General features: G+C 42.7%; 1 protein-coding gene and 2 long non-coding RNA genes across 5 annotated transcripts in view; 2 read left to right on the top strand and 1 right to left on the bottom strand.

The window, feature by feature from the left end:
- EXT1 (exostosin glycosyltransferase 1) overlaps positions 1 to 21,096 on the bottom strand; it is a 290,691-nt gene that overhangs the window by 193,924 nt on the left and 75,671 nt on the right. The gene's annotated exons all lie outside the window — the stretch shown is intronic.
- On the top strand, positions 6,000 to 8,599 carry LOC146403719 (uncharacterized). The gene is made up of 2 exons (XR_014843465.1): positions 6,000 to 7,219; positions 7,495 to 8,599. It is a non-coding gene; the product is annotated as an uncharacterized LOC146403719 (long non-coding RNA).
- Positions 10,271 to 18,688, top strand: LOC146403718 (uncharacterized). Its single transcript, XR_014843464.1, has 2 exons — positions 10,271 to 14,550; positions 18,065 to 18,688. It is a non-coding gene; the product is annotated as an uncharacterized LOC146403718 (long non-coding RNA).

Below are 21,096 nucleotides of genomic sequence, written 5' to 3'. Positions count from 1 at the left end.
CTGAGCCACAACAGGAACGGCCAGGCACTGTTTTAAATACTGGATATGTATGAAACAATGTTAACGTCCCCTTTCCAGAGTTGCTAAAGTTATTATTTTTTTTTTTTAATTTTTGTCTTTTTGCCTTTTCTAGGGCCACTCCCATGGCATATGGAGGTTCCCAGGCTAGGGGTCTATCGGAGCTATAGCTGCTGGCCTATGCCACAGCCACAGAAACACAGGGTCCGAGCCACGTCTGCAACCTACACCACAGCTCACAGCAACGCTGGATCGTTAACCCAGTGATCGAGGTCAGGGATCAAACCTGCAACCTCATGGTTCCTAGTTGGATTCGTTAACCACTGAGTCATGACGGGAACTCCTAGAGTTACTAAAGTTAAACAACTGCCCCACATTACTTGCCCGTATGGTGAGCAGTAGAGTCAGGAATGGAACCCAGGCATACAGGTTCCATATTCTGTCATCCTCACCACGAACACTGCTTTCTAGTAAACAGTGGTTAAATAACCATAAGCCATACATCAATGCACAAGGAACGCTTTTTATAGTCTCATGTTTCAGACCCCTGACTAGTCCAACATGGAAAAGACACTGCAGCATGGCCAGGTGGGCAGCCCTGGTTATCCACTGGGATTCCTCACAGCCTCTGCTTCCTCTTCCACTTTTATTGGCACTTATTATTTTATGCTTTTCCAATAGCTTCAGGAAAAAAAAAAAAAAAAACACCTTGTTTTTATAAAGGAAGAAAACTTAAAATCTGTATTGGGTGATTTTTTCATAATCCTTATAAGAATGCTTGTCTGGAGAGAATTTTAATAAAATGTCCTTTGGAGGTGTTCAACAGATGTAATCATCTGGTCTCGGTTCCTACCGCCACACAAGATGTAAACAGTTCCCTGGAATTATTAGCGTTCACTCTGACGCCATCAGAGATTCTATTGACAAATTTCTCCCCTTGTTGGAATTAGAGAGTGACAGCTCCCAGCCTTTTCTCTATACACCTTTGCTTTTTAAGTTCTCTGCTACATTTTGATCCAGATCTAGTTATTGATGTAGGTACAGAGGTCGTTTTAAAAGCATCAAGTGAAATCAGAACTGATTTAATTGTGTTATCTAAAACACACTACAGATGCTATGCTAATCCTCTACAAAACAATGCTTAGTGTATTATCTGATCAAAGATGCAAATACAGAGCTTTTTCAAATATTCCCCTACCCAACATCATCCAAAGGGACGCGTGCCAGCTAATCCTCGCTGTCATGGTCTTCTTTGATTAAAATGTGACATATGCCCTTCTGCACTAAGGACTCACTGTCTGAGGTTAGTTCAGGACTGTGCCTGATCGAATAGTATTATATTATGAGTTGGCCTGGTGAAGGGGAAAGAGACCTGGATTTGTGAGTCATCGAGTCTGTGTGTCATCGGGGTCTCACTTTAATGTCTCAGTGACCTTCCAACAAGTCACTTGAGCCCTCTTTACTGTAGCTCCCTTGCATATAAAACCAGGAAGAGGGAGTTCCCGTCATGGCGCAGTGGTTAATGAATCCGACTAGGAACCATGAGGTTGCACGTTCGGTCCCTGCCCTTGCTCAGTGGGTTAAAGATCCGGCATTGCCATGAGCTGTGGTGTGGGTCACAGACGCGGCTCGGATCCTGCGTTGCTGTGGCTCTGGCGTAGGCCAGCAACTACAGCTCCGATTCGACCCCTAGCCTGGGAACTTCCATATGCCGTGGGAGTGGCCCAAGAAATGGCAAAAAGACAAAATAAATAAATAAATAAAACCAGGAAGATAATATGTACCCTCCTTCTGACTTAGATCAAAGAAGACGTAGGTACTTTGCAAAATGCTCACTGTCAAAGTCATGACCGAGCCATGTGGGGAAGACAGAGTTAAACCAAATCTACATGCTTTAATGTAGCCTAACTTTTCAGTGATAAACTGCTGTATGTTTTACAGCTTCCAATATATTTTTGTATATTAGAACAATATTTATGAGTTCATTTCAAAGCCTTCTAATTTCAGTTAGACTCGGTGGAAAGCTTACACATTAAAATTCTCCTATAAATCATTTATTGTGCAAATATGAACTTTTATTAAAAAATTTTTTTTAAAGAGGGACGCTTTAATTGGCAAGGACTGCCTAACCACGCACTCTGGGTTGCTTCCATGAACATATTTTTCGTACAGCGGGCCGTTAACAACGTATTATTACAAACGCTTGGTGAGGACCGCTAAAATATGAGATCTTTAGGTGTGTCGCCACAAAGTGTTCTTGACACTACTTCCAACCAGAAAATCCTCATTGGGTTAAAGTCATTTGGTAGCTAAGTTATAAGATATATGTATTTAATCTCTCTTTCGGCCTAAACATTTAGCTAATAATTGTCAGGAAGGTTCTGACATTAAAAATTTATGACTCAAATAAAATTTCTCTGTAGAAGTTCAGGTCCTGAGATAAGAGCACGATAAAATGGACATGTCTGGAAAATGACCAGTTTTCAGAGCATAAAAATTGTCACCCTGGGTCAGACCAGAGGTCTGGTTTCCACCAGACCATACGTGTAACGATGGCCTCAAAATATACTCTGCACCACGGGAGAATCTGCGGGCAAATACTCCTGTGGTACAGAGTCTGTCTGATGATGTGCAGAGGCTAGAGTGTTGTCTGGATATGGCCTGGAGGTTGAGAAGTCAGCCCAGGCTTTGCCTACCTCATCCCTCAGCTCACACCCTGGCATTTCAGATGGCACAAAGGCCTGCATCCTCCATAAGCTAAAAGAGCCCTTCCGTGTCTTTTCACTTGAGTTGAAACTACCTCCTTCCAGCCTAAAGAGGGGCCCTCTTGTTCCAGCATTCTGGGACTTAGTGATCAGGTCCATGTTCCCACCGCCACGCCTGCACATCTCCCTTCCTCCTACACCTCTCAAGTCTGCATCTTTTTGCTCTTTACCTGGAACGCTATCCTCCTGATCACTTAAGTTGCCCTGATCAGCCTATCTTAACGACAGTCAAGAAAGATCTGAATTTTCCATCTGAAAAAAAAATAGAAATCTGGCTGAGTACCAAGAATTTCCATAAGCCTCCCGACGCATAAAGTTTCGGGGTAAACTGACCATCAGTGAAACTTCAGTCACAGCTTTCATCGTGGGTACAGATCATGTTCCCTAAGAGCAACAGCTTGTTTGGTATCTGGGAAGCTGATATATATGAATATATAATGGGGGAAACAGAAAGAAAGAAGACGGGGAGAGGGATATAGAAAAAAAGATGCATTCTTGGAGTTCCCATTGTGGTGCAAAGGAAACAAATCCAACTGGTATCCCTGAGGATGCGGATTCAATCCCTGGCCTCGCTCAGTGGATTGGGGATACGGTGTTGCTGTGAGCAGTGGTGTAGGTCACAGATGAGACTCGGATCCCATGTTGCTGTGGCTGTGATGTAGGCTGGCAGCTGTAGCTCTGATTTGACCCCTAGCCTGGGAACTTCCATTTGTTACAAGTGCAGCCCTAAAAAGTAAAAACATTAAATAAAAACAAGATGCATTCTTAATTTCCCTTAAGATTAGCTCCCAAGGCTGATCCAAGGATATCTACAATTACTGCTCGTTATTTCAATAATTTCAGAGATTTATTACTTTCTGGAATGCAGCTGAGTAAATTCAAAGAAACAATTGATTCTTTTTCATGATGGAAAGTGTGTCCTAAGATTTACATAGGTAAACACCAGGGGGAAAAAGATGAGGGTCAAATATTTTGAACCCTGAATCATTCATAGCATAAGGTTTGGCACCCAGGCATATTTTAATATATGAGAACTGTATCAAAAGTCAGGAGTCAAATGAATGCAGGATAGGGAAAGACAGAAGGTGGGTTGAGGATTTAAGTCTGTCGCTTCCATCTGGCGTCATAAACCAAGTCATAAGCCACACAAAACTTCAGAGCAATGTCCTATTATTTCCTAGAAAAAAACTGCATGTTACCTAAGCATTCAAAATAATTTATAGAAGAGCAAAATAGTTTCACTCCTTAGGATGAATTAGGCTGGGTTTTGTAATTAGCAAGGAAAAAGGAAGTTTGCAGAGAAGAAGGTAAAAAGGAAGAAATTCACTTAAGAGAGATTTTCAGACGCTTCAAATACAATAACAAACAAACAATGCTCTCATTATAAATATAAATAACTCAAGAATTTTATTAAGAAGAAATGTCCCCGATCACTGGCAATTAAGCATGGCGTTGCCACATTCCACACAATGGCAAAGAGCAACAAATATACCTTCCTCTGGCTTAGAAGAAAGCTCAGTCAGCAGAAAGGGAGCCTCAAAATAGGACTCCCTCCCTTTGAGTTGCAAAAAGCAGACTGATATAAATGGAAACTGAGTCCCGGGCTACAAGAAAAAGACGATGATCATCAATTAAACCCCCAGCCTCCAAAGTGAAAGAGCGCCAAGTCCAGAGGCAAAGCTGTACCTAAAAACTCACTGCCCACCCCTGCCCCAAACGCTCCCTAATTTTTCTGTCTTTCTTAGAGTCAGAAGATTAAAACTCAAGAATTAGAGGAAAAAACTAAAAAGGAAAAAAGTGATGGTAAATTTGATAGAAAAAGTGGCTTCGGCAGGTAGTAAAACATAGCGGCTTATTAGACATGAGACCTAAGCAAAACAAGAGAGCATCTCATTCATGATAACGTTGCCTCCAGGATGAGCAGCACTACTTCTTCCTTTCTGCCTCCATATTTGTTCATCATCCCATTTTTGGCTCCGTACCAGGTACTAAGCACTTAACTCATGCCAGATGCTGGGAACATGGGTCTTATGATCTGTGGGCCAGAGGGCCAGCAAGGAAATCACTCCTTTCTCTTCCTCTTCTCTCCAATCTACCCCTTCTTATTTTCCAGAGACCTCACTGACAGATGACAATGAGCAAGAATTTCCCAAATAAAAACCGGGGTGTTTATTTTTCAAAAAATAAACCACAATAAAAACAAAATAGATCAAGAAAAGTGAGCCCCTGTAAGCAGGTAAGGTGACACCCTATTTAACTGCCAAGGTTTTTCTTGACAGTGCTTTATGACCACCTTTCCAGGATGGCTGGCTTCTTGGGAACTGGTGAGAAACAACAAAAAGAAAGTGCCTAGAGTCTACAGGTTAAAAATGTATTTGATAGTAAAGTGTGACTGTTTTCCAAAAGGCAGCATTTCCTCCCTACCCCAGGGAAGCTTCTACCTTGTACATTCATTCATCCAGCCAGCCAGCCATTTGCCTGTCATCCATTATCCATTCATTCAGCCCTTATCTATCGTGACCCTACTATGTAAATTTCAGGCAATTTCAGGCTCTAGGGATAAAAAGGGTTTGAAAAAAAGGAAGGATGGAAAGGAGGGAGGGAGAAAGAAAGGAAAGGAAAAGAGGAAAGGAAAAGGGGGAAAAGCTTCCTGTTTTCATGAAACATATAATTTAGTAGAAAAGGAAAGATGCTATTCAAATAATAGCACAAATACAGAATCTATAAACTGTGATAAACGCTATAAATGAACAGTCCAGGAAACTATGCAGCATAGAGTAGAATAAACTGGTCTTGAGGGACCAGAGAAGACTTTGTTTAAGGAGCTAACAGAAGAACAGGGGCAAGCTTGGAGACTTGAGAAAGAGGTGACAGGGAGCAGATGGGAACCAGGTCACACAAGGCAGGTCCTTGTAGGATATAAGGAGACTGTCTTTCATCCAAACAGCAGGAGGAAATGATATAATTGATGTGTTTTAAACAGTGGCGTGAGAACTCCAGATTTATGAGTTCAAACCTTATCTTGATGTTTGTATATATGTGTGTGTTTCTATGTATGTATCTTAATGAATCCAGATACGTGCATGGAATAGTTTGAAAAGGATTCAAAAGAAACGATATTAGTGATTGTTTCTGGGGAAGGAAACTAGGAACTTAGAAGCTAGGGTGAAAGAAAGACTTCATCATCACTCTGAACCCTGGGGACAGAGTGGGAAGGAAAAGAAGTCAGTTGCTATATATATATATATATATATATATATATATATATATATATATAATTTTTTTTTTTTTGCTGAAATAGTAAGATGCACAGGACTGAGGTGGGCTACAGTAACATTTAGAAATTAAAATAGAAAATAAGGTTAAACAACAACAACAACACAATCAATTCTACATACGAAGGGACTAGACCCACTCCCAACTGATGTTTGCTGCCTTGACTATGACAACTCCAAAGTACAGAGCAGATTTCTAGGTGGTGAAGGCAGCCAAAGACCTAGAGAGCCGGCATTCCAGCCAAAGAACGTCGGCTTGTGGCGTAAAAACAAAACCCAAATCAACCAACACCAGGTTTAAGATAACCGGGAAAGAGCTTGATACTCTCAACGCAAGCCTCACTCAGATGCGCCTTGAAAGATGTCTGGAGGAAAAGCTTAAAAACTTTCTCCAAAGGGCAACGTTCAACCACTTTTACCATCTGGACTAGAAAAGGCACAAACAAGCAAAATATGAGGCAGGGTAAATGCAAGCCTAAGACTGTAAAAGGAGAGTGAGGCGACGGGTTTGCAAGGTCAGCAAGTCGCTGAGTGGCTAAATCATGTGAACCTGAAGCAGAGCAGTTTTGCACACAGGGAAAAAAAATTTTTTAAAAAAAAGCATAGTTAAGGAGCTTTTGGTCTTTTTTCTCTTCCATTGTTGTTTTCCTCAGAAATACCGCTTCAATCAAAGTTTTGACAATTATGAAACATGTCAGCTGATAGCGAGAATTCATCAAATGTGCCATAAATGACAAGAAATGAGAAGCCAAATCCTGAAATTGGATGGGCTTCAAAAGTCCCCGACAATCACCACCATCAATCATCCAGGCACATCAATCTTTGGCTGGAGGAAGTTTTGCAGAGAGCACGCGTGCAAGACAAAAAGCACATGCAGCAAAGGGGTGCCAGACTCTAAATGGAAAAGGATGGCATTCTATTGTCAGGACTGTCTCTTAAGTTACCCAGAGGTTGCAATTATGCCGAGGCTAAGCGATGGGGACCATTCATCCCATCACCATAGTGAAAATACATGGAGGAGCTCCTGTTGTGGCTCAGCCTGTGGGTTAAGAACCCAACACAGTGTCCCTGAGGATGCAGGTTCAATCCCGGGCCTCGCTCAGTGGGTTAAGGATCCAGATCCAGTGTTGCCACAGCGTAGGTAGAAGATGAGGCTCAGGAGTTCCCGTCGTGGCGCAGTGGTTAACGAATCCGACTAGGAACCATGAGGTTGCGGGTTCGGTTCCTGCCCTTGCTCAGTGGGTTAACGATCCAGCGTTGCTGTGAGCTGTGGTGTAGGTTGCAGACGCAGCTCGGATCCCGAGTTGCTGTGGCTCTGGTGTAGGCGAGTGGCTACAGCTCCGATTCGACCCCTAGCCTGGGAACCTCCATATGCCGCAGGAGAGGCCCAAAGAAATAGCAAAAAGACAAAAAAAAAAAAAAAAAATGAGGCTCAGTCCTGCATTGCTGTGGCTGTGGCGTCATAGGCTGGTTCCATCATAGGCAGCTCTGATTCGATCTCTAGACTGGGAACTTTCATATGTCACAGGTGTGGCCTTAAAAAGAAAAAAAGAAAGAAAAAAAAAAATGGAGGTCTCCACCTGGACAGCCAGAGACACGAGTCCAAGCTAAGCCCTATGATGTTCTTGGGACCCATGTTGGCTCTGCTAAAAGAATTCAGCCTCCAGATGAGAGGATGCACACTTCCCTGTCCACGACTCCCTCAGGGCTCAGCTGGAGCGAGGACTGGAAGGAAAACAGTATCGCCACAGCATTTATTCCATTAGCATCCTTAGATGAAAAGTGTGAGTTATTTTTTATTTAGTCAGAGGCTATAACATAATCTTGATAAAGATTTTAAAAGGTAACGATCTCTTCTGGATTCTTCTCTTTCAACCCCACTACTTTCTTCTAATACAATTAAACATAACAGCTGCCTCCCAGTTATACGTTTCTAATGTACATAAGCCACCAAATTTCAAAAGGGTAAAATAAATTTCTGAGATCTTTCCTTGAAGGATAATATTCATCCTCTTCCTTGAGAAGTCTGACCCCTGTTAAGCCACAAGAAAAAAAACAATCCCTTGATTAAAAAAAACTTTTTTTTCTTAAGTAAAAATAAAAATAAAGGATTTGCTGCCGTGGCACAGTGGGTTAAGAATCTGACTGCAGCAGCTCAGGTTGCTTCAGAGACCTGAAGCAGAGAAGGTTTGATTCTGGGCCAGGAACAATGGGTTAAAGGATCCCGAGTTGCTGCAGTTGAGGTGTAGCTTACAGCTGCGGCTCAGATTCAATCCCTGGCCCGGAACTTCTATGTGCTGAGAGTACAGAAGAAAGAAAGGAAGAAAGAAAGAAAGAAAGAAAGAAAGAAAGAAAGAAAGAAAGAAAGAAAGAAAGAAAGAAAGAAAGAAAGAAAGAAAGAAAGAAAGAAAGAAAGAAATCCCTTGAAGAATAGTAGTAATTTTATTCTCATTTGATTTCCAGCTCTGCCATCAGTCCTGCTTCATTCAAACTTATTTGTTCAGGGGAATCTTATCTTTGGTGGGGGGGATGGCGTTAACCGCTGAAGACAACAGTCAGCCGCTGATTCACTGGGTTCTTGGGCTACGTCTAACACCTTCAACAGCCCATTAGTCACACATTCTAGACAGTGCCTTTTCCAAGCCCAAGAGGGTTCACTTGGAACACATTGGAACACAGAGAGCAAGATCTTCTCAGGCAATCAGATAGCCCGAAGTAATGACCCAGTGCAAGCCACAGGAATCTGGGTTACAAAAAAAGGCACAGCCAGCCCCAGAGAATAGGTCAAAAACTGATTTTTTCATTTTTCTTTTTTCTTAAAGAGAGAAACTACAAGTGCTACCCAGGGGTGGTGATTTGAAACAGACTAGAATATAAAGAATAGACTTACAGTGATGCATCCTAGGCCCATTCGTCTCCTCTGTAAATTAAGGGGAGGTATCCAGTTTCCTCACACTTAGAAAGTTTTTTTATTTTATTTTATTTTTTGCTTTTTAGGGCCACACCTGCTGCATATGGAGGTTCCCAGACTAGGGGTCCAATCAGAGCTGTAGCTGCTGGCCTACGCCAGCAACATGAGATCCGAGCTGCGTCTGCAACCTACACCACAGCTCACGGCAACGCCAGATCCTTAACCCACTGAGCAAGGCCGAGGATCAAACCTGAAACCTCATGGTTACTAGGTGGATTCTCTGCCACAATGGGAATCTCTCTCTTTTTTTTTTTTTCTTTAGGCGTGGTTTCCCCTATCTACGTGATCTCCAGTATTGCCCATAGGGGCCCTCACAAAACAGCTACATTCCTCAAATGTGGGAGAACTGAGGTTCAGTGCATGGAACACCTGCGGCCCAGGGCTTTCGGTTTTGGGAAAGAGCCAGTCTCAAGCCCACGTCTTTCAATTTCTCTTCCTCCTCTCTCTCTACAAGTGCGCGCCTTGACTATCAGATTATGTGAAATATGGACGCAAAGGCAGACAGACTCCTTTTTGACCATACAAGGCTTGTGCTGAGCTGCAAACTTCTGAGAAACCCTTGCCATGGCATTCTGAGTCCTGAGCAATTATCTGAAAAACCATCTGCCCCATCAGCAGTCACTATGTCCCCATACTGACACAAAGTTTTCCATCTCCAAACACCCTATTTAGTACAAAAAATTTTTTCCGCTGCATTATTAGCACTCAGATCAATCCCCGCTAACTTAAACATAGCCAAACAAGGCAAAATGGCAGGGGCTGAATTTGCAAGCCATCTATCTCCAGTCCCCTTGCTGGCTGTCTTGGAAATTAATACCTTTTATTAGTGCAACCTCCCAGTTTATAGTTATCAAACAATATGCAATTATCAACACATATTAGCCAGGCTATGTGATGCTTGAGCTTGCTTTTCCACTAATAGAAATGCTGCCGTTTCTAAATGAATTACAGAGAGGATGCATGGTTGCCAAAATAAGTTTTTATCTAAAAGTGAAAGTTTTACAACCAATTATGCAGCTGTGATGGGAGAATCAGAGGGAGAACTGTGGCCCCTATCCTCAAAGGCCCTTGGGGTGAGGACAACGATAAGAGCCCACAACACTGGACACATGACGATGGCCCCAATGCTCGGGCCCCTGAAGCAGTGGCTCTCCTTCCAGAGCTACCACTACTGCACTGATGGCCCAGAGCCACTCAGAGAAAGGGCAAGGATGCAGCTGGCCTCAAATAAAGAGGAATTCCTTTTTTTTTTTTTTTTTTTTTTTTTTTTGCTTTCTAGTGCCGCAAGTGCATATGTAGGTTCCCAGGCTAGGGGTCAAATCGGAGCTACAGCTGCCCGCCTACACCACAGCCACAAGATCCAAGCTGCGTCTACGACCTACACCACAGCTCACAGCAATGCCAGATCCTTGACCCACTGAGGCCAGGGATCAAACCCGCAACTTCATGGCTCCTAGTTGGATTTGTTTCTGTTGCAGCACAACGGGAACTCCAAGAAATTCTTAAAAAAGCATATTTCCGGGTTCACTGGGAGAATACCACACGGCTCCAGAAAACTGGAGCCTGGGAGAATTCTTAATGGAAATTCTAACATGCTCCATTCACCAGATGCTGTACTTTTTACAGAATGTAGGAACCTGCCTACTTTATTTGGGTGGGAGTTTGAAAATCTAGTGTCTTTCAATTTTCCTAAATGAAAGAAACGAGACGAAAGTATTTTTTCCCTATGTATGCAGATAGTTGGTGGATGAATCAACTAAAGAAGGAAAAAATAGAGAAGTTAAAGCTACATGTTATAAAGTCAGATGAACTCATCATAATATATACATCAATATGCATTCAAAATCAAAGTATGTTCAGGCCTCATCAGAGAGATGGCATGTGCTAGGCAATAGCCAAAGAACTTGTACCCAGTAGAGGAGTTTAAAGTAAGAAATGTTACAGATTCCACATTTAGGGGTATTAAAAAAAAACTTACAAGGGATCCTCTTCCAAAGGCCATGACATATGCAGAGAATATGTGATTCAAAAGGACTCATACCACAACGGCATGACACTAGAAATCAGCCACAGAAAGAGGAATGATAAAAGGTGGACTCAGGAAGAGCTGGAGCCAAGGCCCAGGTCCCTCACACATGGGTTGTGAGACCACCATGGAGTAAGTGACTTCCCCAGGAGTCAGTTTCTCCATCTCATAAGAGAGTCACACCCCCCCTCCCTTTTAATGACCACACCTGTGGCATATGGACGTGCCCAGTCCAGGGACTGAATTTGAGCTGCCGCTGTGACCTATACCAAAATGGCGGCAACTCGGGATCCTTAACCCACTGGGCCACAGCAGGAACCCCTCACAAGTGAGACTCTTGATCACACTGCTAGTTTCCTGTGTTGCACCACATGGCACAAAGTGAAGGCTGAATAATTCTGAGTGTTCAGCTGTGGATAAACCTGACTTGAACATCATAAGACAAGGAGCCGGCAGCAGCAATCCTTAGCAAGCCAACATGCCCAACCCAGGGTCGACGTCTTTGCTCTCCCTTCCTTGCTCTTGACGAAAGCCACCCGGTACTAACTTCAGCTGCAAAGCCAAGCTCTCAGAGTGCAGGCAACATACTGCCCGTTCCTTATTGATTTTGAGCACAAATATTTTCCCACCAGTATTTATTTACTCTCCCCCCTGCCACCAGGTTAAATTACAAGTTCAACCAAACTCTTGAAACACATCATGTAAACTTCACGGAACAGTTTTGGACCCCACACAACGTGGGTGGCCTAAATTCTGCACGCTGTCAAAACTGATGATGTTTATCCAGAAAATTCCCAGGGCTCTTTCCTCATGAAAGGTGCCAAAGTATTTAGCTCTCAATCTGATAATGATCAGATGGAAATCCATGCTTTTCTGACTGAGACTCTTAGACTATCTCCCTCATGACACTACCCTCAAATAAAATAACCACAGTGGGGTTCAGGCAAGCCAACGATTTTGTGAGAAGGGTTTTCTTTGTCTTTGTGTTTTCCCATAATAACAGAACCTAAGCATGTATAAATTAACCTGGGCAGGGCAGATTCAAGATGCTGAGAGAAAATGGGAAAGGGAATACCGGTGTGACATAACGGGACATAAATCACAGGATTCGGACCAGAAAAGTGTTCACACCATATAAACAATCATTAAACCACCAAGGAACAAGTCTTCTCTTATCAGGAATAGCCTCCTCTAGATTCCAGGTCTGTAGTTTGGAAAGAGAAATTGGAGGGTTCTCCAGGTTTGGGCTTCTGTTTCTAGAAAGAATAATTCTTCTTTCATCCTTTCCCCCTCTCCAAGTAAAGGGAGGGCAGGAGATGAGAACACAGAAGAAGGAATAAAAAAGAGCTACCTGACCGCTTTCACTCTTTAATGTGTAAAGGTCCTTCGAGGGAATCAAATGTTTCCCTTCTCCCCGGTGGATCTTGCGCCCATGAAGAAGGATGCATATTCTCCTGGATTTGCATCTTCAAATGGTGCAGAGGGCATGACAGCCAGTGTTAGCCAGTGTGAGTGGAGATGGATGAGGCAGGCCTGATGGCTGCAGAGCTGGTAGCCTGGGAACAGGCATGGACTGGAAAGGTCCTTCCCAGTCTACGTGCGGAACAGGTGGAGGAGGAAACAGCTATTACACAGCTCCAGGTAATGGCTGATGACTAAGAATCTGAGACAGGGGGCTGCCACAACTTCCAACATGTCAGCCAATAAAAGACACTGAAATTTTTTTCCATATGAAACATCTCAGTTAAAGTCAGCAACGAATTCAAAATCAAAAAGCTTTAGAGCCAATACAACGATCAGTCTTTAACTACTGAACTACAGTATCCATACCCTCTGGACTGCAATCCCCTTCATGGAACCACCCAGGCATAAACAAGAATTTATTTCGTATCCCTCTCCATATCTGACCCTCGAAGAGGGGTAAAAGTCCATCTCACATAAGGTTAATTTTCTTCCTTCCTTCCTCCCTCCCTTCCTTTTCCTTTTTTCACACATTTAACCCTTTTTGGTGGCAGCAACAATTGAGATCTACTGTCTTAGCCAACTTCCAGTGTACAATACACTGCTATTAATGAAGGTCGCCGTGCTGCACATTAGATCCCCAGAACTTATTCCTTAGAACCAAAAGTCTGCACCTGCAGACCTACCTCTCCTCATTTCCCCCACACCCGCGACAACCACAGTTCTCCTTTGTGCGTCTATGAGTGTGATTATTCCGCTTCATAAGGACACCACCCAGTATTGTCTTTCTCCATTTTGCTGATTTCACTTACCCTCAAAGTTAATCCAAGTTATTGCAAATTACAGGATTTAGTTCCTTCTTTTTTATGGCCGAATGATATTCCATTGTATAAATGTTCCACAGTTCCTTTATCCATTCATCCACCGATAGACCCTTAGGTTATTTCCCTGTCTCGGCAATTGTGAAAAATGCCACACTGAACACAAGAATGTAGCTCTCTCTTTGAGAAACGGATTTCATTTCCCTTGGGTAGAGACCCAGAAGTGGGATTGCTGAGTCTTAAGATAGTTCTATTTTAATTTTTGAGGCACCTCTGTATGGCCTGTTCTCCATAATGGCTGTACCAATTTACAGTCCCACCAACAGCACCCAAGGGTCCCCTTTACATAAGGTTAAATTTCAGCATGACCTTTGACATTTCCTTATGATCCAGGGCTGTGCTGAAGAGGATCATTAAATTTTCAGAAATTTTACACAAGGTGATTGTTGTGGTATTGGAAGCTTTACACTGGCCACGATGGCAGTTATTTGCACCACAGAAACTGGGACCGGTACAAACTAGGGCTCTTCCTCAACCCTAAAGCCAATCGTTAAACACTGATATTCTATCTAAGGGGCCACAGAAGTGACTGGCTGAGAAGGAGGCTGAAGAAGAAATAAAAACACTGAGTGAAATGGAATACTGATATTAAATTAAGTAAATTGCAGGGCTGCCTTTAATTCAGTGGTCCTCAAAGCATAGTTTCTGGAGCAATAGCATCTCCTGGGAATTCGTTAGAAATGCAAATTCTCAAGCTCCACCCTAGACTTAGTGAATCAGAAATTGGGGGCAGGGCCCAGGAATATAAGAAGCCCTCCAAGTGATTCTATTGCCCACTGCAGCTTGAGAACCACTGCCTTCAGACAATACAGACTTGTTTCAGGGTCTGTGCTCATTTTCATGACTCTAATAATCAGGTACCTTTAAAATCCCATCAAAGCTTCCCAGTGTCTTTCATAGACAGTGAGAATTTAACTTTTAAGAGAAGCCGAAATTGTACTGCCAGGTATATAATTTAATTAATAACCAGGCATCAGGTGTAAAATTTGCTCGCCAGTGAAAATTCTATGTACACTTCTTTCCACTTCAACCTCTTTAATTATGAACCATTTCACTTGAGAAAAATGCAGCACAAATTCAGTTTCTAGATGATTGCAAGAAAGTCTAAGGCAGGGGCTGCTGCCCAATCTGGTGTTAAGAGTCCTTCCAGGGAGTTCCCGTCATGGCTCAGTGGTTAATGAATCCGACTAGGAACCAGGAGATTGTGGGTTCGATCCCTGGCCTTGCTCAGTGGGTTAAGGATCCGGCATTGCCGTGAGCTGTGGTGTAGTTTGCAGATGTGGCTCGGATCCTGCATTGCTGTGGCTGTGGTGTAGTCCGGTGGCTACAGCTCCTATTAGACCCCTAGCCTGGGAACCTCCATATGCTGCGGGAGTGGCCCTAGAAAAGGCAAACACACACACACACACACACACACACACACACACAAAAAGAGTTCTTCCCAAGGTTAAGTAACTAGGTATTTGTATCTACCACAATCCACCAAATACCTGCCCACACCTGTTCTTTTACACCAGACCAGTCTACATATTTGTAAAGACTGTCTGGCTGCTATAGCATATGAGCCTGAGACCTCTGCATTCAGAACTGTCCTAACCCTTCTGCTATTTGTGAATTCAGTATGTCTTTTCGGTTTTCCAGTGCTCAGAAATCTTTTGTAACACATGGAAATGTTAAAATGGGATTGGTGGAGCTCCCACTGTGACACAACGGGATTAGTGGTGTCTTGGGAACACTGGTACTCAGGTTCAATCCCTAGCCTGGCACAGTAAGTTAGGGATCCGGCATTGCCGCAGCTGTGGCTTAGGTAGCAACTGTGGCTTGGATCTGATCCCTGGCCTGGGAACTCCACATGCAAGGGGCAGCTAAAACTGAAAATTCATTCATTCATTCATTCATTAATCAATTAAAATGGGATTGGTGCTCATTCTACAGGATCTCTTCCAAAGCTCATGTCTTTGTGTCAAGAACATTACCAAAATACACATATACTCAGATTCAGGCCCTGACTTCTGCCTCTAAATCACCCCTCCTAAAGATTCAGTTTCTCATTTGTTGAAAGAGAAGTTTGTTTTTGGTTATCTACTAAATCAACTCCAATTTCTATGATTCTATACAAGATGCATGTATCAGCAAGCCCTAGCAAATCCGTGTGCAAGCTGGGTAACTGTTGAGTTGAACCATCACTATATAGTTTTAATCCCTGACTGATATAAGGGATAGGTAATCTGAAGATTATTTGGGAACAGGTAGCAAACTAAGAATGATAATAATAACACAAATAATAAAGCAAGGGCAGGAGTTCCTGTCGTGGCGCAGTGGTTAACGAATCCGACTAGGAACCATAAGGTTGCGGGTTTGATCCCTGGCCTTGCTCAGTGGGTTAATGATCCGGCATTGCCCTGAGCTGTGGTGTAGGTTGCAGATGTAGCTGGGATCCCGCGTTGCTGTGGCTCTGGCTTAGGCTGGTCGATTCGACCCCTAGCCTGGGAACCTCCATATGCCATGAGAGCGGCCCAAGAAAATGGCAAAAAGACAAAAAATAAATAAATAAAATAAAATCTACAGTCATAAAAAAAAAAAAAAAAAGCAAGAGCAGAGGGAAGTTTACTCTAGGAAGATTTATTCAACATCCATCAAAATGGATGTAAGACTCAGATTATTCAGGAAGTAAAATATTATATCCACAATGTACTGGGGTAGCTATTCTAAAGTGCATTTTTAAAGAGGCAGCTCTTTGTGGACTTTGTTGATTCTCGATACAGTTTCTGGAAGTGACCTAGTTTAATTTCAAATCCCTTTGGAATCTTGCTGTGGGTGATTCTGAGACAATCCCCCTAAAGGTACCATCATTTTTTTTTTTTTAAAGGAAGCTTTGCATCAGGGACATGTTTCCTTGGTTACCAGGATCACAAGCATATGTGCCATTTCAAACACTTCCCTCCAGCTATCTTAAGACAACATTTCTGGAACCTAAGCAGACTCTACCTTCTCAGAGAGAAGAGTGATAAAGGCCAATAGCATCTCTCAGAGTTCTAGATGGTGGGCTGTTTATTGGAGGGTACATTTTTTGGCACAGAAACAACGGCAGCCCTGACAATGATGGAAAAGCAAAGTGGCACTGAGATCACACAGATATTAATGTGACAGTGCCTTGGCCTCGTGCACACATCCAAGACCACAGCAGTCCTGATGACACACAGCATCGTAGAATGGAATAGCACTGGACGGAGTTCTCATGGGCTCGATTTCCTGATGGGGTCCATCTCCAGGCTGCTGTGACATTCAAGATGACTACCAATTCACCCAGGGGACCGTGCCAGGGACCTCCCTGATTCTACCCTTGCCACAGGCTGCAGGAGAAATAGTTCCACCCGTGGCCAGAGCACGACCCTCCTCATGCTCTGTCTGGACACAGGAAACTCATTGCTGGGAAAGCAGGGACTCAACAGCTACCAGAAAAGCAGAAATAGAAACCACCCTCTCCCCATAAGCGTTAGCAGCAAAAGGTGAGTTTGTAAATCTAAAAAGCTTTCAATTTGCAATGAAAAGGCAAAGTTAAAAATTATCAACTACACCATATGCCTTGGGAAACACGGCTTGTGACAATATGTTTAGTATCAGGTTAGAACTGAATGTTTACCAAAGGGTCTTAACAGAAACAGAGCATGAAATTGGGGGTGGAGGGAAGAAAGAATGCAAAGGGAATGGATGTTTTTTTGAATGGCAACCGTGGGCAGGACAGAAGGGTGCTTGGGTTTTCATTCAAAGCGTAACTTAATCCTCAAACGCTGTCATGCAATCGTGTGTTGCCCTCCGCACCAGCAAACAGGAGGCTAAAGCGCAGAGGCCCTGGGTCACCAACTACAGCCCGAGAGTAGCGGTGCTGGGAAGCAAACCGTATCTGAGGCCATGAAAAGTCAGTGTATTTTCCAAACCACACTATTAGAATCTGCAACAGATATCCACTGACAAATAACACAGCTATGGTAAATTTTAAGAACAAATTTCCTTTTACTTAAGTTCAAACTTTTTTATGTTTTAAATATAATTTATTTAATTATGAGCTTATCCAATTAATTTTTTATCTTATTTTATTGAAGTCTAGTTGATTAACGATGTTGTGTTAGTTTGTACTATACAGCAAAGTGTGTCAGTTTTCCATATATATATATAAGTATATGCATGTGTGTGTGTATATACATATATATATATGCATACATATCTTATATATATATATATGCATACATTCTTTTTCTTATTCTTTTCCATAAGGTTTGCCACAGGATATTGAATATAGTTCCCTGTGCTCTACAGTAGGACCTTGTTGTTTATCCATTCTATACATAATAGTTTGCATCTGAATACACTGGGAGTTGTTTTGGGGTTTTTTTTGTTGTTTTTTTTTTTTTTGTCTTTTTGCCATTTCTTGGGCCGCTCCCGCAGCATATGGAGTTTCCCAGGCTAGGGGTCAAATCGGAGCTATAGCCACCAGCCTACACCACGGCCACAGCAACGTGGGATCCGAGCCGCGTCTGCGACCTACACCACAGCTCACGGCAATGCCGGATCCTTAACCCACTGAGCAAGGCCAGGGATCGAACCCGCAACCTCATGGTTCCTAGTCAGATTCGTTAACCACTGCGCCACGACGGGAACTCCTGAAGTTCAAACTTTTAAACTAGGACATAATGCTTGTCATTTCTTCCTGATCTAGAACACTTAGAGGAACAAAGAGAAAACAAAAATGTACTTCAAAACCAAGACATCCCCCCAGAAGACAAAGGAGTGATTCTGGATGTAACTACTGGGAACTCATGTCAAACACACACCCAGTATCAAAAATCCAAACTCACAGTAGTCCCAGTTTTTCGGTGCAATATTGAAAACTGTATCCTCATCAGGAACACAATTTCCTTCCCCGCAGAGCTATGGGAATGATTGTCCGTAGAATCTAAATTGAACATTTCTCTAAATTTCTAAATAGTCTGTATTTGGACTTCTTTGGAATTTAAAAGAAAAAGTTGACATGCTGGCTTCTTTAGAAACTTCCCACTCTTTCAGCACGAGAATTTAAATTTCATGAATTCAAGGGATGCAGTTCTATGACCTCTGTTGTGACCTGTGGAGATAACTAACTCATCCCTCTCCATTACCGTGATCTGAGTGTGGGCCCTTAGCTCATTAAACCGATGAACAAAAACACTTAAGCAGCCATGACCCTTTTTTGTGTGTGTGTGGTCTTTTTGTCTTTTCTAGGGCCACACCCGAGGCACATAGAGGTTCCCAGGCTAGGGGTCAAATCAGAGCTGTAGCTGCTGGTGTACCCCTCAGCCACAGCAACATCAGATCTGAGCCACGTCTGCAACCTACACCACAGCTCATGGCAATGCCGGATCCTTAACCCACTGAGCAAGACCAGGGATCGAACCCGCAACCTCATGGTTCCTAACCATGAGGATTCATTAACTACCGAGCCACGAAGGGAACACCATGACCCATTTTACTCTTGTTTCTCTTGCCTCCCCTACTCTGCATCTCTCTCACTCTCCTTCTCTTTATATCTTCCTGGCTTCCAAATCCTCCTAATTTCCACTTTTATGATTCCAGATGGCCAATTTCCTAATTTCCACTTTTATGATTCCAGAAGGCCAATCAACATCTTCATACATGTATTCCCCAGGCTCTTCAAAGCTGACCTGTCCCCAATCAGATGATGCCAGCAGACTCCTAAGCTTGCTCAGTGACACCACTGTCCAGCCAGTTAACCCAGGTGGAAATCAGGGGTCCCTCTGATTCACCTTTTCACCCCCCGACACACTATCCATTCCACTGTCTAAATATCTCTTGGCTGCCTTCCCTTTTCTGCAGCCTCCTAGGCCTTAGCTCAGCCTCATTCACCTCTTGCCTGAAATGGCTACTGAAATGGCGTAACATCTACATTTGAGCATTTTCATCACATTCCATGGTATCAGCCACCAGAGCTATAATTCTCAATCACTCATTGGATCCACCCAACGCTTTACAATAGTCATTTCTCTGGAGTTGGACAGGGTAGAATTATGGGAACATCTCTCTTTGGGAATCAATTTATTCCACAATGTTTCCACTTTTTAATGGACAAATACGACATTTGTGATCAATAAGAACAAAAAAAAAAAAACATACATGCTGATTAAGGCATAGGCCCACCATGAAGTTAAAACTCTTGAGCCTTGAACACAGGCCCTTGACCACCTGTCTGTCAATCACCTCCTGGGGTTCATCTTCCCCACCCCCACCTCCCCTACCCTTGAGGCACGTGGGCCCACAGCCCTTTCTCCAATGCTCTTTTGAACCTGCAAGATTTTGCCAACTCTCTTCCTTATTCCTGCAATACTTTTCCAAGTGAAATTTTATTCCCCGCTTCTCAACTTCCCGTGTGTACCAAATATGCTCTATCATAGCCAGACTAAGTCAGTAAGACTCTCTAGGGGAGAAACCTCACAATCTGAATTTTCCTCCCCAAGTAACATTTATATTCAAGCAAGAGTAGGAAACAATGGCTTCAAAAAATGCTCGAGAAAGGAGGAAAGGGAGTTTAAATTCCTATCTCAGTATCATTTTACAGGTCACATTTTCTAACTTTATGGTCAATACATAAAGCTTTCTTCAGAATTTTCTCCAGGATAATCTGAGTAAAATGGCCATGTGAAATAAACAAGCCCCCCAGACCTTGAGTGTTATAGGTGTACATTATATAAAAGCATGAGAAGTGGCTGTGAGTTTGCACAGGTGCACACATGAACATACATATACACACAGGAAGACACATGCACACTAATATCAAAAGACATTAATGTCTGGGGAGTTCCCATTGTGGCTCAGAGGTTAATAAACCTGACTAGTATCCATGAGGATGAGGGTTTGATCCTTGGCCTTGCTCAATGGGTTAAGGATCTGGCGTTGTCGTGAGGTGCGGCGTAGGCCAGCAGCTACAGCTCTGATTCGGCCCCTAGCCTGTGAATCTCCATAAGCCACGGGTGCCGTGCTAAAAAAAGAAAAAACAAAGACAAAAGACACCAATATCGGCCTCAAGCAGCATACAATTTTCAGATGAGAAGACACTTAAAAAAGTGTTCCTCTCTATGACAAACCAGAAAAGGGGGATCTGTGTTTATTTTTTCTTACACACACATACTTTAATGATCTGACTTCTCCTAGGCAGCCTCTGACCAATTTTACACATTAGGTAAAATCAAATATGAGTTCTCCACTGCAAACTGAAAGATCCAAAAATCTATCTTTTCCTCTATGACCAAATGGCTAAATATACTTGGATGAATTAGTTTCAATCTTTGAATTTTCTTCCTTTCAAACAATTCCAGCTCACTCCCTTACATTAGTAAGAGATCTTAAAGACAGTTAAAAAAAATAAGCTAGAAAAGAAGAATTCGAGTTTTGGGTCCCAAAAGCATTTTGCTTTAATGTAAGAGAGGGAAAGATAAATCCTGACAGTATTTAAAACATGTACTAAGTTTTTCTTTAAAAAATTGCTGCATAATGACAAATTACAAAAAGAACCACTTCCATTGGAGGCTTATTTGCTCCCTTCGTGGATTAAATATAAATTTGGCTTAAATATATAAATAAATTCAGTTTAAAATATAAATTCAGTTTAATAGAAGGTCAACAGCTGTCTGCATATTCGGGAAGCACT

This window comes from Sus scrofa, chromosome 4 (assembly GCF_054392235.1).
Source record: "Sus scrofa isolate SSC_HxYL_T2T_F1_AM1 chromosome 4, Sscrofa_HxYL_maternal_Yorkshire_Landrace_v2.0, whole genome shotgun sequence".
Classification (NCBI taxonomy): Eukaryota; Metazoa; Chordata; class Mammalia; order Artiodactyla; family Suidae; genus Sus; species Sus scrofa.
Note: the sequence above shows the minus strand (reverse complement) of the source record. Positions and strands in the feature narration are given on the sequence as shown.